Here is a 7,991-nt window from a genome sequence, read left to right as displayed (position 1 = left end):
TGTTTTCACTCACCGAAGAATTCTGATAATGGCCATTCTGGCATTTATGAGGGAACAGCTCCTCTCGAGAGCAGCAGCTACATTTTACACACACACAATTAGAGCCTAATTGGGGGAGAAGTGAGGCCCCATTAAGTATTATGCCACAATGTACTATATGCTAAGAAAAGAACTAGTGTGGCCGGTCCCATTCAAGTTAGATGGACCCTTCACAATAAAATTCAAATTTAGTGCATCTTGAGTCAGAATTAAGTAAAGATTTTGTTTCCATCACTTAATCTAATTATTGTCATTGAAAATATTAAGTGACCTAATCACACATCGTTGCATAACCACAGTGAAACTTCAAGCTCTTCACTTTAAGCAACTGTCAACAGTTTCTTCAGATTTTGTGATAATGAGCCTCTGCTGGTGACAACATGACACCTATTCATCTGGATTGCTTCTCATTTCTTTTTCTATTTACTCAGCCCAGGTACTTGTTTTCTCATGGTCTCCAAGCTATAATCCATCCCAGGACTGCATATCAGCCGTAACACAAGCTACGCTACTGTAAACATAGCATCTAAACAGTGTTGGCAACGTATGATTCATTTTGTGATTGGAAGATCAATAACCAATTTGAAGATGACCTGGTGGAGAGGATCGGCGGTGGAGAGGATTGCGAGACCGTGCTTGGATGTGCGGTGTAAATCTCTGGTGGCGGATGTGTGTCTCAGGGCTGCCACGGCTCTTGCTCTGTGGGGATGATTTATGCCCCGGCTCTGCGAGAGGTCCGGCAGTCGTTGGGCTCTCATCGAGCAGCTGTGGCTAATTTGAGTGGCTACAGTGGAAGAGGTTCCTGAATGAGTAGTGGGGAGGGTACGTGAAAGGGTCAGGGTGTTACAGTTATAGAGAAAGTGGTGACTGGTGTGGAGGAGGAAAAAAGCAGGAGTAGTGCCTTGTGATTCTTAGTCTGCCTTCACCAAACAGTCATGCAGCATTTAACATCCATATCTGTCCAGACTCAGCTGAAGTCTGGACTACACAAGGTGAACATAGTGCTTTTGGAGACTATTATGAAATCACAGTAAAGTTGACCTTTAGCCTCTTGCAATAACAAGGACCTAGTCCTGACACTTTCATGACTGATATGGTGCTACAGTTTGTCTTTTCACTAAATTGTGACCGATATATTATTATTGCATTCTACCTAATTGCAGTCAACATCAAGCCTTTCCTGTAGGGAACTTAACTTATTAAATTGGGACTTGAACGGAATGCCAGTGCTGAGTTATCATGAGCATAAAGCAGCCATGCTAGCATTTTCTGATACTGAAAAACCTTTTTTAACCAATCTAATGATGTCTTTTTGATGTGTCCACTAGAAACACAACAACTATTTATCTGTCAATATCTTCAGCTACTATTTCATTTTAAAGCTAATATCTGGAAAATATATTGCACATCTCTGGCCATGACTAGGAATTTGTCATATATATCATATACATTCTTTACTTATGTTAAGGGCAGAACCTTGTTTTCTGATGAGTGACCTTTGACCACCAAATTCTAAACAGTTCCTTCAACTGTGCCAAAGTTTCATCAAGGAATCAAAAGAAACAACTGAAACACATAGTGCCTTAATCTATGGCTGCCCTCAGCATGGAGGCATAAAACCCTTCAGGGGTCACAGATCATTATCTTTATCATGTCTATCACATGCAGCTTACAGCAGCAAAAATGCTTTGACTTCTCTCAACAACTCACAATAGATAAACAAAGAGAAAAAGGATGTGGTAACGTCCATGAATGGAGTGTGTTGGAGGCTCTGGAAGGTAAATGGTTGTGCCAGGCCATTGTCTTAAGACCAGAGTCAATCACCCACAAAAAGCCCTGCAAAGAGACAAACGCTTAAATGCTCTCCTCACATCGAAGTAACAACCGTTCCATCCGCCTGCACGGCCAGATCAGCATGAGAGCTGGTTGCATAAGTGCCAAATATGAATGGATCCAAGGCGACAGCAGGGAGAAAAGTTAGATGGAAGGAACTCATTAGGAGAGCTGCCCTCTCCTCACAAACCCCATCTCAGTAATGCAGAGAAATTTGTGAACTGGCCATGAGTTCTGAAGGATATCCCATAACACTTGACAAGCGAAAACCGCCACCAGGCAGCTAATAGCTATACTGTCATGAGTGCAAATAAAAAGGCATGAGTTTGCATGCATGTATGCTTTGTGGCTCTGGTCATGTGAGACACAAAAAGGCAATTCTCTCTCTCCCTAAGTCCTCCACAACAGATCTGTCGTGCTGCCGGGCCAGATGTGAGATGGAGGGACTGTTGGCATTGGGAAAAGAGGTTGACTGAGGAGGGGGGAAAAAGGTGTGCTTCATTAAGTGCTTGGATCCCAGGTGGCCATTTGTCCCGGCTGTATCGTCCCCATGGAGCAGAGCTGTGCGGGGTGCAGAGGAGATGAACAGAGGCCTGCAGTTAGCAGGAGCAGCATCCTAGAGCCAACAGCTGCCAGTGGTTCCATCACTCTCATGACTCCAGTAACTAAACCACATGCCACAGAGCACCACTCACTTCCTGACTCCTACCAATTACAGTGGTCCATTAAGAAGTACAAATGCTGCTGCAGCTTCTTCAGCAGATGGGAGGTGTGTTCATTCACATGTATGGTGAAAGAAGAGACAAAGCCTGCACAGCGCTGATGGACTCCTTGCCCCCCTTTTGTGGTGCAAAATTTAGTTAAATATGTTCTTTCTTTCAAGTCCATCCATCGCATATAGAAATAATTCAACAACATTCTAAGAAGCAGAAACCCTGTGACCGTCCTCCCCTACTGTTGAAGCAAGGAAACCCAGCTGAAAGACAAACAACACTACGGGGAATGCACACACTATGATCAACGAACACATTACACTGCATAGTTCACAGGGGAGTTCCCTCTGATATAAACTTAATCCAGCCACTAAGAGGTGTTATGAGAAATAAGACGCATTAGGAACTTTATGGGCCACACAGCCATTAAGTGATACAATATGCTCACTTTTCGCCATTTGAATGTTTACGTATACTCTTGAGCTTATTTGTGTTTATTTACTTCCAGAGAGCCGTGAAGGTAGACGAAGGAGGAAAAGGAGGAGAAGGAGAGAGTGAAGCGAGCCGGAGCTGTAAAATAATGGCTCTGTGTTTAATGAGCGGCTGGGGACCGCAATATCTGGTGACAGAGAGAATCCCTCTGCCGAGTCTCTGTCACTGGGGAAGGGCTCGTCCTAAATCTCGCTCTTATTGCCACGCAGCAGCGCAACAATATCACTCTGGAGACAGAAGTTGAGGATTTTATGGGTGCTCAGGTAATTGAACAGCAGGAGGGAAAGAAGTCCGACCCACTTATCCGTAAAGGAAGTGCATCCAAACTAAATGACTGGTGTTAGGATATATTGGGATTCTCTCTGTTGCCTTTAACTCTTTGTAATTTGTCAAAGAGAAATGTTTGTATACTATTTGGCACAGGAGCGATTACATTATCCTAGCTACATGTGTCCTGGTGTAAATACGCCTGTCAGTTTAGCCACTAGTTCATATGTAACAGAGGACAGGGCTGAGGGATGATGGCTGTGCCTCTTTATGGCCCCTGAAGCCACACTTGTCAAAGAAACTAGCACTACAAGACAGCTTAGATGTGCACGACAAATAGGCTTTGTCTCTATAGTTTACAATTACCCAACACAGAGACAAACTATACAGCATTTTCAGCATCTGAACTGACTGAAAAATTAGCTGACAAAGACAAACTGTAAGTGTGGCCAAACAAAAATACTCAATTATTCAAAGCATTCCCGAGATATTGTCTTTCCAAGAAAAGAACGAACAGATGAATGGACAACTGGAAAATGTGGACACATGAACACATGCTGGAGCTACATCCTTTCAAAAGATGATTCATAAACACAACCGTTACATCTGTAAACACACCTTATCACCCTTTCCTATTAGTGGATTTGTAATTACAAATTAAAAGCTTGATCACGAATATGATGTTCAGAGTACAAAGAAAAAACTTTTTTTTTCTCTCAATTAGAGGTCATAAATCCCATGAGCAATAATAGTTGCTATCACATTAGCATGTCTCATTTATGTTTTGATTACAAAGGATGTCTCTTTTAAGGACTGGAGGGTTTTCACAGATGAAATCCAATTAATACTCGGTTAAAAAGGCAGGGATCCACTTTTTCACCAAGAAATCCTCTAACCCCTTTGCATTGTGATTTAAAAAAAATAAATAAAAGCAATGTAATTACAGCATTGTTGTGGCGAAAACAGACAAATAATAATTTATTTGTGAGGAACGGTCAGACTCCTGGCTTGTCCCAACATCCAGGAAAGTAAGCGTTGCATTGCGCGCTGCCACCCTAACAGTGACAGCTCCATAACGAGCCCGGTGCACAGCAGAGCCTAGAGGTTCACTCAGCCACCGCTGCTCTGAAAGCACTGAAAGCACACGCAGACAGCTCCCTCCTCTCTGCGGACGCACAGAGTCAACCTGCAACACGTGACAGGCCCTGGCCTCAAGTCACTCTGCTGTTGCTATTCCCCACAGTCCGCTGTCAAAAAGCCTTCCCATACATGCACAAAACAACATATCATGCACTTCTAGATGATAGGGTGGAAAAAACTAAATCACAGATATGGTTCTCTTGAAAATTGACTGTGTGCCAAGTCAGTTTTGTCAGCACCAACACTGCAAACTAACTTTGTCATGGGTGTGATATAGGCTGGCTTTTTAATTCAGCCATCAAAATGTGTGTTGACTCATTTTGGACTGAGTGAACAATTTATTGAAAGTAAAACATCCTCAAACTTACTCTCTTCACTTTGTTTTCTCCCCAGTTGCCATGTGTTGGAATTTAATCATATCCGGAAAATGATCAAGGCCAAAAGCCAGTAAAATGTCTCCTTTGAAATGTCTGGGAAGCAGCTGTCTCTTGCACCTTTGAAACCCTGAGTAAGGCATCTGTCTGATTCTGTAACATGCCCAAGATCCACATACTGTAAGTACATCAATCTATCTAATTTGAACGTCTTTGCAAAAACAGCATGTCAAATATTTTAACATAAACAGCGTGTTTTATATAATAAGCATCCTGTGACACTCCAAAATCTTTGCCAGAAAACAGAATACATTTTTCTCTTTTTGCAATTATGATTGGTCTTGTGTGGTCGCAGAACAGATGGTGTTATCTACCTCATGGGCGAGGTGAGCAACAAGTGTGCAATTAAAGGCCTGAAGAGCTGCTCCTTTCACAACAGATGAACTCTGGAAAGAAAATCAGACATGGGAAATTTAAGAGCACATACTTGGTGCATTTGGAGAGCTAAATTTGATGTGTAGAGTCCTAAATAGATGAAGTGATATCAGCAAGAATACATGAAAGCTAATGAACAGTGGAACTGTACATACTCAGCAATGTGTGGATTGTCCTTAAATTAGCAGTTTTTGCATACACGGCAACAGCCTATCCAGCAGGTTTTTTTTGTCACTAAATTTGCTGAGGTTTTAAGCTTCATAAAGAAAAAAGAGAAATGTATATTAACACTCAAATGATTATAAATAAGAACCGGCGCATTTTTCCCCCACATGTCCTTCAAGAGCTTCTTGGACTACTCCTTCCTCCTCTGTGCAAGCAGAGAATGTCCTTGCTCCATCTTTCATTCAAGCTGAGTCAGTATCAATCACGACACTGCAGTGATAGATAGGCAATCTAATAACACTAGGAGCAAAAATAACTTCACTCACTCAATCCTTGACCTTACAGAGCGAGCAGTCAGTTTGCTTAAAAGCTACGGCTATCACATAAAAATGGATTTTTCTTTTGGATCAATTGCAGTGGAAACATTTGAACTAAAATGGCTGTAAAAAGCTGTCACTAATAAATAATTGCTGTTGTCATGGATTTATTCACCACCACCGCCTCCTCCGCCTCCTCCTCCGCTTCTTAAGAGTGTTTCTACTGCAGGCTATTTAGCCCAAGTAAAAGACAATGCAAGCAGGTTTTTAGGAGCAGTGAAGGAACTGCCTTTGGACGAGGAACCATCTCAGCATGTGTACAGCCGGAGGAGATACAATTACCATCAAACGATGGCTGCAATGCCACTGCTGAGGCGCCACACAGGACACAGAGGAAGTGGTGAAACATTTGGGTCACGTTGAGTTCAAACGCGCTCGCAGTGTGAGCTGAGGACATTTACAGACAAGAACTGTGAGTCGTGACGGCACAAATTTGATTTAACTGAAGAGCAATGTTGAAACTCCAAGAAGCAGCCAAACATCCTGCATGGAAAGAAATCATATGGTTGTTTATTAGTCTTAATGATGGCTGGGAGAAAATATTAAATTAATTTTATCTCAGAGACTCAAATTTGCTCCAAACACATATAATGACAGGTTTTCCTTCACATCCATAGTCTTATGACTGACATGTTCACCGTTAAGGTTTGTTGACTGGATCCTATTAGAGCAAGATGCACCTGTGCTAAGAGGTCTTCTTGCCAAAAACCATGTCTTAATAAATCCCTTTGAAAAATGAAGAGCTTAATTAGAGTAGGCAAGGAATATAAACACCTCAGACTGAGCTCTTTGATGTGTAAAATTTAATTTTAAAATTTGACCAGGTGACTCCTGTAATAGTGGAAAATGGTTCAAAATGAACTTTATAAATACACAAATAAGATATGTTAGTGTTGGTCTACATTGTGCAGTGATTATTCTATTAACCATCTCTGCTAGGACCAGAGGTGTAGAATAGTAATGCAACATTGCAATATCCTTAGATTGCATCCTATATGTGCACTGATGCCCCAGGTGTGTGTGCGCAACATCCTTTTTTCCCCCAGTTTTCTAACTTGGAAAAGGACATGACAAGCACAAGTATGAATAAATAGCAAAAAAGCATACTCATGGCAACGAATCCTATTTTTGTCTTAAATTTTCAATCCAAACAAAAATAAGCCACAGCTCCCAGGGTTTGACCAAACATATCAATATTCAGCTGACAATGCCTTTAATCTGTGGCCAAGAGAATCTTGCATAACTCCACCAAATGCTACAGGGAGTTTTCACTAATGATCAGAAAATGATAAGGAAATATGAAGTAAATAGCTTATAATTAATGTAAATGGGACTCTCAATTTATAATACAGCAACCCCAGATTATCAGAGGTGACCTTCTTGGAAGGAATCTAGCTTCAAAAAGAATTGAGTGATGAACTGCTTCATGCATTTGCATTTGTTCTCTGGGGTCCATTTATAATTTAGTCATTAGGCTTTAGAAGACTTGCAATAGTGTGTCTGTGTGTATGATCACTCTTTACAAACATATGAGTGCACTACACCTTTTATAATGTTTCTTCATCCTCCTTTTCTCCACATCAAACACCAATTAAGATTCAAATCTACCTCCTTATCAGATGACTACACAATGCAGCATCAATCAAAGTCCTGCAAGCAGAGAACACATTTTACAACAATAGTGTACCCCTTAGCAGACACAGTCAGCCTTAAACCATAACATAACATAAAAATCATGATGACGTTAAATTAAATATATCCGGTTTCAAGCTCTTTAATAAACGTTAATGACACTATTTGCCATATTTAAGATCTTGACCACTGAACTCGTTTGTATCTTGAGTAAGGAGCAGCAGGTGGACAGAGCAGGTTCAACTCTGCATGGCAGGCATCACCAATATGGACTTTTTAGGTAGAGCATCGTCCTGTGGTTCCCATGCTGCTCTTGATTTCTGCTGCAGTTGTCTCAGGGATCAGCATAGCCAGCCTTGTAATGGTGCGACACCTGCACAGGTAGGTACTAACTATGCATCCTGGAAAACAGAGGCCATCATCTCTCAGAATAATTGGCTATCATGACAGCCTTTTGTATGTGATTGGAAGAAGTAAGTCTCATCAGTAGTTACAAATCTCTCAGGATGTGCCTGGCACCCAAA

Source organism: Parambassis ranga, chromosome 19 (genome assembly GCF_900634625.1).
Source record: "Parambassis ranga chromosome 19, fParRan2.1, whole genome shotgun sequence".
In the NCBI taxonomy this organism is placed as follows: Eukaryota; Metazoa; Chordata; class Actinopteri; family Ambassidae; genus Parambassis; species Parambassis ranga.
Note: the sequence above shows the minus strand (reverse complement) of the source record.